Source organism: Capricornis sumatraensis, chromosome 20, assembly GCF_032405125.1.
Source record: "Capricornis sumatraensis isolate serow.1 chromosome 20, serow.2, whole genome shotgun sequence".
In the NCBI taxonomy this organism is placed as follows: Eukaryota; Metazoa; Chordata; class Mammalia; order Artiodactyla; family Bovidae; genus Capricornis; species Capricornis sumatraensis.
The window spans coordinates 70,356,610-70,368,705 of record NC_091088.1 but is presented as its reverse complement, the minus strand read 5'-3'; the positions used below and the strand labels follow the sequence as shown (position 1 = coordinate 70,368,705).

The following is a 12,096-nucleotide window of genomic DNA, read 5'->3' as shown; positions in this document are numbered from 1 at the left end:
ATTATTGTACAAAAATGAGCAGGTGTGGGGCTCATGGTTCCAAGGCTGGGGGACTTGGAGACTGTATTTTATAATCCTAATGAGACCAAGACATCCCGAAGGTAAATCTCTGCAGGCTTTCTGGAGAACACATGTGCTGATCCTTTCCATACTGAACCCAGTAAAAGGGTGAAAATAAGGCCCCTGTGAGCCGCTGAGGCCACTCCTGACTCCTCCCAGGGGCTGGGGAGAGGTAGAGGTCGGCCTGCCTGCCTGTAACCGGCGCACGTTGGGGGACTTCTCCCACGTGCAGGATGCCCTTTACCACCGGCAAAGACACTTAGTGGAGAATGTGTACCACAGCTCCTGAAAGCGACTCACACATGGGGCGCTCATCGGGAGCCTTCCTGTCGTGGGTGTCCGTATGTGTGAGGTGTCACTTCTGACTCATGGCTCCCTCACAGAGCCCATGCTCAGACCTTCACTCCGGGGAGTTGTCAGGGTGAACAAGGAGACAGCATATTCCCCGCACTCTAAAGCCATTGTCCAGTGTGGCCTTCCTGTGCTAATAAGGTTTGTTGTTGCTCAGTCACTCAGTCTTTGAGAACCCATGGACTGCAACATGCCAGGCTGCTCTGTCCTTCACTGTCTCCTAGAGTTTGCTCAGATTCATGTCCACTGAGTTCCTGATGCCGTCCAACCATCTCATCCTCTGCCACCCTCTTCTCTTGCTCCCAGTCTTTCCCAGAATCAGGATCTTTACCAATGAGTCGGCTCTTCACATCAGGTGGCCAAAGTATTGGAGTTTCAGCTTCAGTATGTCTTTTCAATAAATGTTCAAGGTTGATTTCCTTTCAGATTGACTGGTTTGAGCTCCTTGAAGTCCGGACTTTCAAGAGTCTTCTCCAGCACCACAGTTTGAGAGCATCAGTTCTTTGGCACTCAGGAGCCTTTACGGTCCAACTTTGGTCTTTGGTCTTTCCTGCTTCCCTGGTGGCTCAGTGGTAAAGAATCTGCCTTCCAATGCAGTAGATATGGGTTTGATCCCTGGGTTGGGAAGATCCCCTGGAGGAGAATATAGCAACCCACTCCAATATTCTTGTCTGGGAAACTCCATGGTCCATGGGGTTGCCAAGAGTCAGACCCAACTTAGTGACTAGAGAACAACAAAGGCTTTCCTAGGTCTGCTGTACTCACAGGCACTGCCAGGAAATCTCAAGTGCACAGTAAGTGGGGAGCATTGGCTAAGAGATCGCCCACGTTCCCTGCACTCTCACGCTTCTTCTCCAGTATGAGTCCTCTGGTGCAGAATCAGTGTGTATTTGCAGTTGAACACTTTCCCACACTCACTGCACATGTACGGCCTTGCTCCTGTGTGAACCTCCTGGTGTTGAATGAGGTTCGACTTGCTGCTAAGACTTTTCCGCAGTTACTGCACTGAAAGAGCCTTTCTCCTGTGTGAACTCACCTGTGTTCAAGCAGGCCAGAGACCTGTCTGAAAATTTTCCTGCATTCATTGCACTTGTAAGGCCTTTCACCGGTGTGTATGGTCTGATGTTTCAAAAGGTCACAGCTTTGGCTGAAGAATTTCCCACATATGCTGCACTCATGAGGTCTCTCTCCAGTGTAGATTCTCCGGTGTCGAGCAAGCGTGTCTTTCTAGGTGAATGATTTCCCACATTCACTGCGTTTGTTAATCTTCTGTTCAGTTCTAAGGGCTCCCCACAGCCAGTGCTCTTGTGGGGACGTCATTCTGTCACGAGAGACCCAGGGCTTTGGGTCAGAGGGGGCCGGCATGTGCATTCTGTCTTCACCGTGTTCATAGATCTTCTCCATCACATGAGTCCTTGGTCTCATCCTTCCTGAAGAATTTCTCTCCACTGTGCTGTTTCTGGTGCTGAAGGAGGTCTGCACTGAAGCAGAACTGTCTCCCATAGGCCTCACACTTGTGTGGCTTCTGCCTGGCTTTCCCCTCCTGGTTGTTCAGTAGGATGAAAGATGTCTTTTGATGCTGGGCCAGACATGTCATATGGCTGGGTCTTTGAGCTGCCACAGGAGTCCTAAATGGTGACATTCCTTCTGAAGAAACAGTCTGCTCAGAGGAAGCAGCCTCAGCCTCCACTGCATGGCAATGGTCTGCAGCCAGCGGAGTGCCCAACGAGACACACGCTGACTTTCAGGAGGGGACAACCCCACCATAAACATGTCTGACACACCCAGGGTAAGTCCATGGGACTATTCACAGAAGCGTGAGGTGGGACAGGCTGAGGAAGGGGTTGCTGTGCCGTGTGAGGCCTCTGAACATCACAGAGTGGGGGAGGTCTCCTGACAGCAAGGACATGAGTACAGGGTTCAACAAACAGCTTCCAGGAGGAGGTGGGTCATTGGGGCAGGTGAGTGGTAGGGAGAAAGGCATGTCCAGGTCCAGAAAACTCCAGTTACAAGTGAGCAGCTGGTGTTCAAAGACGACTGACGCATATGTGCACCTCTCGTGCAGTGCAGGCCAGTGCTGCAGACAAATGCAGACTGAGCAGTGAGGAGTCGTGGGTGCCAGGTAGATGCTAGGGCCCAGCAGTCAGACTAGAAGTCAGTCACAGTGCCCAGAATAGGGGGAAGACTAGGTAGATTTGCTGTGTGGCCACATGCGTGCATGCCCAGTCACTTCAGTCATGTCCAACTCTTTGTGACCCCATGGACGACAGCCCACCAGGCTCCTCTGTCCATGGAACGTCCCAGGCAAGAATACTGGAGCGGGTTGCCATGCTCCTCTCTTGGCAATCTTCCCAACCCAGGGATTAAACCTGTGTCTCCTGCAGTGCAAGTGGATTTTTTTAATGCGGAGCTACCCACATAGGACGTGAAATCAAACACTGGCAGGAACCGTTGATGTTTCTGTATTTGAACCCAACCTTGACATCCCGCTCCTCTCTGTGTCCACTCATCACGTCCCATATGAGGCTCTTTCTCTGTGGCTGGAGTCATCTCCACCTGGGCAGGCACCCAGGGCTCCTCCCTCTGCTCCAGCTACATGATGAAGTGTGATCTGGTGGGTATAATTCCTAAGGGAAACCCAGGACAGGTGAGTACAGGCTCAGGGCAACCCATCTTGTGACAGACTACCCGTTAAAAAATAATAATTATCACTGGGACTTCCCTGATGGTCCAGTGGTTAAGACTCTGAGCTTCCAATGCAGGGGCTTGGGTTTGATTCCTGGTGGGGTAACTAAGATCCCACATGCTGCACTGCATGCCCCAAATAATAATAATAATTATTATTATTATGAAAAGAACCGTGAAGGAACCATCCAAGAGTCTCCATTAAGTAGTGACTATATGAGTGCTTGAAACTCTGATAGGATGGAGCTTCAGAAAAATGTCACCTGGAGCAAGGGGCCAGAACCTCGGGCGCAGAGGAGTCATAATTCTGGACAGATTTACCAGCCCAGAAAGCAACTATAATTAATGAGCTCCACTGGGCCAACCATGCCTTGTGATTCCTTAAACCTTGGCTTGTGTGGCTTTGGGGCTGCTCAGTAAGAAGTGAGGACATGCCACAGAGCTCAGCCCTGGCATCTCCTCCAGGAGACACAGCAAGAAAGCAGTGTGGGAAGGACAGGGTGGACCCTGGGGAAAAGGAAAAAGGAGATGGGGTTGGTGTGAGGGCCTTACCCAGGGAAGCTAAAAGTGCCAAGATCTCCAGCATCACATTCCCATACAGGAGCCTCTGGGCCTCAGCAAGGAGCCTCCATTCTTCCAGGGAGAAGCACACAGACACATCCTCAGACAAGACACAGCCATGCAAAGACGGGGACACAAGGTCCATGAGAATTATCTCCACTGAGCATCCTCATGCTGCCTACCCGTAGCAACGTCCTGCTCCCTCATGTCCCCAGGTTGCCAGGTCACAGGAAGTACCAGGCACTGGTACCACTGGACCTCGCTCTCTCCTGACCACCCCCAACGAGCACGGTATCAGCCCACAGCAACAACGAGTGGGTTGGGAGATAGATGCCATCTAAAGTCCATGCCTGGGCTTTCCTGGTGGCTCAATGGTGAAGGAGCCACCTGCCAACGCAAGAGACACAGGTTCCACCCCAATCCAGGAAGAGCCCACATGCCATGGGGCAACTAAGCCCTGTGCCACAACGACCGAAGCCCTTGTGCCCAGAGTCAGTGCTCTGCAACAAGAGAAGACACTACAATGAGAAGCCCTCGTGCCACAACTAGAGGAAGCCCAAGTGTCAGTGAAGACCCAACACAGCCAAACGAACTAATAAGTCAAATTAAAAAAAGGAAAGTCTGTGCGCCTGGCCCAGTGCCCCTTGGGAACCCTGTAACCTACTTCCTGGACATAGTTCCTAAGTCTGGGCTCGCTCTTTTCACTTACGGCTCCAGTGACAGGGACCGTCAGTTAACACCCCCTCCTCTCATGCACTTTGCTCTTCAGATTGTGTCTCCCTCACATCTTGAGCTACCTACCACCAGGCTTCTGCCCCACATCACAGGTGTCACACTGGACTCCCCACAGGTCACCCTGCACACAGCATGGACAGAGCACTTGGCAATGCAACCAGGCTGCCATCTTGTCACAAACCTCCAGTGGCCCCCACTGTCAAAGCCCCGATTCCTGGTCTAAAGGTCCTGCAAGCTGGTCCTTTTTCTTTCTTCAAATCCCAGGTACCCAGAACCTCATGCACCCCTCAGTTACTCTCAGCCCTCTTCCATTTCTCAGCTGTACATTGTATTCGTTTCCCTGTCACTCCTGGAACAGGTCACTGTGAGCTGGTGGCTTAAATCAACACAAGTTCATCATCTTACATCTGGAGGGTGTGAATCCAAAATGGGCAAAGGTTCCAGGAACTAGGAAATGGAGGTCATTGGGCTGTTTATCACACACATGTCCCCACACCGGCCACAATATTTCTACACCTGATTCTCTGAATATTAACTTGACAACAGACTTCCCCATTTCACTGGCTGGCATTTCCATCCTTTCAGCAGCTAAACTGAAAACTTTGGGTCCTCTCGCCTCGACTTCCCTCTGTCATCATCTACTTCAGAAAATAAACCCAGCTTTAATAAAATTACAGCTTGAATGCCATGGAGCAGCTAAGCCTGTGTGCCACACCTACTGAGCCTGTGCTTTAGAGCCCTAGCTCTGCAGCAAGAGAAGCCACCGCAGTGAGAGCCCAGGCACAACTAGAGAGTAGCCCCACAGTCGCGAAGACCCCGCACAGGCAGAAATAAATAAAAGTCACAGCCTCGAATCACAACTTCCTGTGCCACTTTCTCAGCAGTCACTCCAGTGCAGCCCACCAACACTCATTTAGACGACTGCGATAGTCTCTGCCTCAGTTTCCCTGTGGTGTGACCACATAGACAACTACAATTCTCAATGAGCTTATGGGTGCCAGGGGGCAAGGGAGAGCTAGGGAGTTTGGGGTGGACATGTACATACTGATACATCTTAAATGGACGACCAACAAAGGCCTACTGTACTGCACAGGGAACTCTGCTCAATGTTCTGTGGCAGCTGGGATGGGAGGGAGCTGGGGGAGAGTGTGTGCGTGTATATGTATGGCTAGGTCCCTTTGCTGTTCACCTGAAACTATCACAACATTGTTAATTGGCTATGAAAAGGTGAAAGTGTTAGTCACTCAGCCGTGTCTGACTCTTTGTGACCCCATTGACTATAGCCGGCCAGGCTCCTCTGTCCGTGGGCTTCTCCAGGCAAGAATCCTGAAGTGGATTGCCATTCCCTCCTCCAGAGAATCTTCCCGACCCAGGAATCGAACCTGAGTCTCCTGCATTAACATGCGGGTTCTCTACTGTCTGAGTCACCAGGAAAGCCCCTGTCTATACCCCAATACAAAAAAACTTCAAAAAAAACCCCAAAACCCTAAAATTCTGATCGATAACCTCTGCAGAAACTGAACCTGATTTATATCCTCTTCCAACTTAGGGTTCAGTCAGCCCTCTCCCTCCCTTGCCTGTGAACCTCAGCTTCAGGGACGTGATGGTGCCCAACTCCCGTGTTATTACCAAGCTCTGAATAGGTGGCCTTCACTCACCTTGTGTGTGCGGGCTTGCTTTATTCCCACACCTGCCCTGGCTCCGACTCCACCATGGCTCGGCCTCCTTCACAGTGTGTTCTCTGTGCTTCCAGAGGCAGCCTGCTGGGACTCGCACCAAATTTCCCAGAGCTCCTGTCACCCTCAGAGTAGAGGCCAAGACTCTCAGCCGGCCATTTCCAGCCTGAACTCTGTCCCTCTGTGTCTACCCCCTAAAAGGAAAGAGACCAATGGTTCATTGAACACTCACAGCTCAGCCTCACCTCCAAGCACCTGAACATGCCTGGGATGCCTTTGACCCCTCACTTCTCTGGGTTCTACAGGAATCTCTCCATACAACTATGGCTTTGATTGGACCTGTCTCCTTGGGGAGTGCTTCCCAGGTGGTTCAGTGGTAAAGAATCCACTTGCCGTTGCAGATGACATGGGCTTGATCCCTGGATTGGGGAGATCCCCTGGAGAAGTAAATGACAACCGATTCCAGTATTCTTGCTGGAAAATCCCATGGACAGAGGAGCCTGGTGGGCTACAGTCCATGAGGTCACAAAGAATCAGACACAACCAAGCATGTCTCGCCCTGGGACGGAGGTGCTAGTCTCCTCTCCAGCATTCTGCACCCCCAGAGATGAGATGGGACGCTGGAACCTCTGGTCCAAAGTGAGCTGCTCACAGGAAAAGGCCCCTCTCCTGGGCCATGACTGGCAGAGAGATGACACATTGTAGCATTGAGAATTCTGGGTATTGTAGGCCCCAGTTTGCCTCCAGTCACAGAAGGGAAGCCCCTGCTCAGAAGGTGGAAGTAAATAAACCATTTATTGAGAGCCTACTGTCTTCTTAGCCTGCCAGTTGCTCCCAAACCTCAGGCTGCATATCACACCTCAGAATCTCTGTAGCCATATGAGGCTGGTAGCAAACCCAAGTTCAACTTCTTGCCACTGGGAAAAACAGACAAACGTTGGTGGGAAAGTAAAAGTTGCTTTATTTAGGAGACCAGCAGTCAGGGAAGATGGTGGATTAATGTCCTAAGACCATCTCCAAGTTGCCGGTTAAGAGACAAAAGATTTAAAGGCTGTGTGAGGAAGTGGGCTGCCGCATGTGTGATCCGCTTGTGCTCAATTCTCAGATTTGTTGGCTTCAAGGTGAAATTTCAACAGGTATGGGTCTATCTGCTTGTGGTCAGCAGTTTTCCCCTGGTGAGGGTCTGCTTCCTGTAAAATGTCCAGTGGGCGCTCCATATCCTAAGTCAGATACACTGATGTTGGCTGTTTTGGAGGTTCACAGCCTGCAAATACCAGCCTCTGAATTTGGGACCCAAGGAAAGCAGCTTCACATCCATAATGTGGAATGCAAATTGAAGATAAACCCTCTTTTGCAGACCTCTATGAAGTTACTCAAATATTCCTCACACATAAATGTCCATTCACTAAAATAGTACCCATATCTTGGTGAGGTTACATTATTAAGTGCTTAAACCAGTGCATGGTGCACGATTAGCGCTGGCTACATGGTCCTCATCATCAGGGACCTGGGCTCTCAAGCACCTGTGCGGTGGGAGGTGAAGCAAGGCTCCCTATGTGCAGAGTTCTGGGCAATGTCTATCAAAATTCACACACACACACCATGGACCTATGAGGAGCCTTAACAGGAATGATTTAAAATTTTATAGGATGGCAGTGTGTATAATCTGTGCCATTTAAAATTCATTTAGGAAAAAAAATAATCACACATACAGAATGATGTCATCAATTTCAGGTAGCCAGTTGCATTAGGGGTATGTTCTTCTAGGCAAGATGATTCAAGATTTATAGTTTAAGAAATATTTTCCCTCAGGAGTATATTTTTTTGAAACAGGCAAGAGCAATTTTTTAACTGCACCCCAAGGCATATGTGATCTTAGTTCTCCAGCCAGAGATCAAACCCATGCCCCTGCGTCAGAAGTGTGGAGTTTTAAACACAGCATAGGGTGGTAGCATAATTTTTCTATATCTTACTTTCAAATTCACAACCTTTGAACTTACACTAGAACCAATCATGTGTTTGGCTTCAAATTGGCAATGCAATCTACCACATGGTGTCCAGTGTCTTGACTTCAGCGCCTATAACCCCATTATTGATTATGGCACACTAGCCATAAAGCCTCACTTCTCTGAGCCTCTGTTTCCTCATTTCTGAAAGCGGGAAACAACAGTATTCATAGCACATGGTTGTTGGGATTATTACCTGGAGAACTACACGCCATCCTCTAGTCATTCTCCCAATAGTACTTCGAAACCTTTCACATTGGAAGGCCAGGACATGACTCCTGACCATCCATACTCTCTTGAGTTGATTCAGAGGCTTTCAGGTGCTCACTTCCTCCAGGAACCAGAACCTCACTCCCCACCAGCCTCCCTTGCCCCTACTGTCCTCAGGTAAACTGGCCCTAGGCGAATATGGGTAGTAAATGAAAGCTCAGCCTGAATTCCCATGACTCAAGCTTACCAGGTTCAGTCTCCAGCAGGACACCATCACTTGATACTGGAGTCCAAAGTGAGCACAAACTCTCAGAAGAGGGAAAAAGTGAAATCAAATTCTATAAGAAAGATTGCTCCATTTATTGAGGTCATCTTTAATTTCTCTGAGTGTCAGGGGACGTTCAACTTTAAGGAATCCAATATGTTGCACTTTTCTTCCTTTGTGTGCCATTTCTCAAGGATTCTCTGTCCCTTATCAGCTCCTATTCCGGGACGAGTAGAGCTGCACACAGTTCTCAGGACTGAGATCATGGGAAAGTGTATCTGCTTGGGTTCCTTTCAGTAACTCCCTTCAGTGACTCTTTTCAGTGTCAGCGACCTTGTATGTATTAGACTATCCATTTTGTTGCAACTGATGGAATTTCATTCTTTGTAATAGCTGAGTAATCATTTTACTACAAGATATATAAGCCTACATTTCTGCTAATAAAATACCCTTGCTCCACTAGAGACCTGGGTACCCCACGTCCTTCTTTCTGTCTTCATTCTCTTTGGAGCGTGGAAGCCTGCTGAGCTCACTTTCTCCCCCGGGCTTTCAAGACCTCCTTGAGAGGACGCCCTGTGCCTTCGTGAGTGGTACAAGTCCTGTGCGTGGGTTTTATTGGTTTTCCACGTAATCCGAGAGATACTGCTCTTTCTCCTTTTCCCTTTCTTTTCATTGACTCCAGTCAACCAGGCCCCGGTCTGTAAAGAAGACCACATCTGAGCAAAAGTGTTTTTCTGGATTTTAGCTAAACTTCGAAGTTTTCAGTAATACTGAAAAAAAATAATTTTGTAGTTTTCAGTAAAATAACTGAGGAGTGAATATAATCAAAGAACTTGCATATATTTAATTATATTTATTCCTAAGTATTTTACTTTTTATGCTATAGATTTAGAAATTTTAATTATTCAATTGTTTTCTATGTATTACTAATATATAGAACACAGTTCATTTACGTCTATAATCCTCTGTCTACCATATACACACGTGTATTTACAAATATATATAAAGAGAAAAAGAACTGTACACAGCACTTTGCTACATTCAACTATGCTAGTGAGTTTTCTGCATCAAATGATATGTGATTTTCCCCTTTAACCTGTTAATATGGTGGATAACGTTTTTTGTTTTTCTCATATTAAGTAAGTCCAACACCACTAAGAAATCTTTCTGGTTACGGTATAAAATGCTTTTTATACATTGCTGAATTTTATTTGCTAATACTGTCTTAATGATATTTACATTTATTTTCATGAGATGTGTGTATGCTCAGTTGCATTTGATTCTTTGACTGTAGTCTGCCAGGCTCTATTTTCATGAGGTTGGTTCTAAAAATTTCAGATGTTTTAGAACGTTCTTTACATTCTGTGTTCTCTAAAGAGTGCTGTATCTGGTGTGCAGTTCTCACATGTCAATGGGTTTATCTTATCATATGCTTGATAATCACCTCAATTCCTTCTTCCACTGATTGCTCGTAGTTTTGTCATTTAGGTTGGAGTTGTATTTCTTGTTCTAATCAATACAGCTTCCTTATATGTCCTATGTGCTCATCCTTTGGCAGTTTTAGACACTGGAGATATAGTCTTTTACTTTTTACATTTTAACTTTCATGAGCTTTATGGAATAGGAACCTGCAATTCTAAAAGAAATTACTCATCAATTTTCCACACAAAATATTTTGGTTTTTAGTGATATATTTAAATTGTTCTTGGGACTTCCCCAGCAGTCCAGTGGTTAAGATATCACACTTCCAACACCAGGGGCATGGGTTTGATTTCTGGTGAGTGAACTAGGTCTCACATGCCATGTGGTAGAGTAAAAAAAAAAAAAAGTTAAAAAGTTATTCTTGCCCGTTTAAGAAAACAGTGCTCCTAATTTATCTTCTGTTGGTTCCCTTATTTCTTTTGCTTCCCTGATGGCTCGGGTGGTAAAGACTCCGCCACAATGCAGGAGACCTGGGTCCAATCCCTGGGCCCAGAAGATTCCTTGAAGAAGAAAATGGCAACCCACTCCAGTATTCTTGCTTGGAGAACCCCATGGACAGAGGAGCCTGGCGGGCTGGGACAGTCTATGGAGTTGCAAAGAGTCATACACAACTGAGCAACTAACACACAATTTCTTTTACTCTTTGATACTTAATAGTTCTTATTTTAAAACTTACTGAAATTTACCTTATGCCCCCAGAGTTTTTATTTAGCTTGGAGGAATCTACTATGTGGACCTGAAAAGAATGTGTATTCTGTTGTAGACTGAAGTAAGGTCTTACACATATTTACTGAACCAAGATAGCTGATGATATTGCTCATGTCTTCTGTATCCTTATTATTTTCCCATCTATTCTATTAATTATTGACAGGGAAGAATTTTGAAAGCCTATTCTTAGGTACAAATATACTTAGCATCTATTTATTTATGGCCATTCGACTCACAGGATATTAGTTTGACCAGAGATCAAACCTGTGACCTTTGCAGTAAAAGCACAGAATTCTAACCACTGCAGTACCAGGAATCCCCCAGTTAGCATTTTTGAATCTTCCTGTTTAAATTACTTGTTTAATATTATAAAATGGCCATATGTTTTCTTTGGTCATATTATTTTTCCTTAATTTTTTCTTATATTAAAATAACCTCTCCAACACTCTTTTGGTTAGTATTTGCATATTATTTCATTCCATTCGTTTTCACTTAAATTATTTGCATATTATATACCAACAAAAGTCCGTCTAGTCAAAGCTATGGTTTTTCCAGTAGTTATATATGGATGTGAGATTTGGACCATAAAGAAAGTTGAGCGTCAAAGAATGGATGCTTTTGAACTGTGGTGTTGGAGAAGACTCTTCAAAAGTCCCTTGGACTTCAAGGAGATCCAACCAGTTAATCCTGAAGGAAATCAATCAGTCCTGAATATTCATTGGAAGGACTGACGCTGAAACTCCAACATTTTGGCCATCTGATGCAAAGAATTGGCTCATTGGAAAAGACCCTAATGCTGGGAAAGATTGAAGGCGTGAGAAAGGGACAACAGAGGATAAGCTGGTTGGATGGCATCAGTGACTGGATGGACATGAGTTTGAGCAAGCTCCAGGAGTTGGTGATGGACATGGAAGCCTGGCGTCCTGCAGTCCATGGGGTCGCAGAGACTCCTACACCCCTGGGCGACTGAACTGAACTGATGCTCTGGTAGTCAATACCGTCAACACCCTTTCCCAGAGGTCTCCGGAGCCCTGGAAACTACATCACCCAGAAGGTTGTGTGCCCAGCTGAGCCAATAAAGGCATTTCCGTGCCTGTGGCTGTCTTTGGGGCGGGACTTCCGGCGTCCTCCTCCTGGCGGCCATTTATATTACTTTCCTGCGTGTTGTCGCTCGCGAGCGCTACGTTGGGAATGAGGTGACTGAATTAAGACGGCCCAAGAGGCAGCGCACAGAGGCGGGTCTCAAGTTCGGCGACGCCGTCGGGGTCCCCCGCGCTAGGCCCCAGGTCGCGCCCGCTGTGCCCACTTCCCGCCTCCTTTCCCGCCGCTCGCGGTCCTGCTCTGGCCACAGAGCCCG

The 12,096-nt window shown here is 47.1% G+C and overlaps 1 pseudogene; it reads right to left on the bottom strand.

Moving 5' to 3' along the window:
- Window positions 1–1,135: 1,135 nt before the first annotated feature.
- LOC138096991 (zinc finger protein 671-like) lies at window positions 1,136–2,008 on the bottom strand (annotated as a pseudogene).
- Between the last annotated feature and the right edge of the window lie 10,088 nt (window positions 2,009–12,096).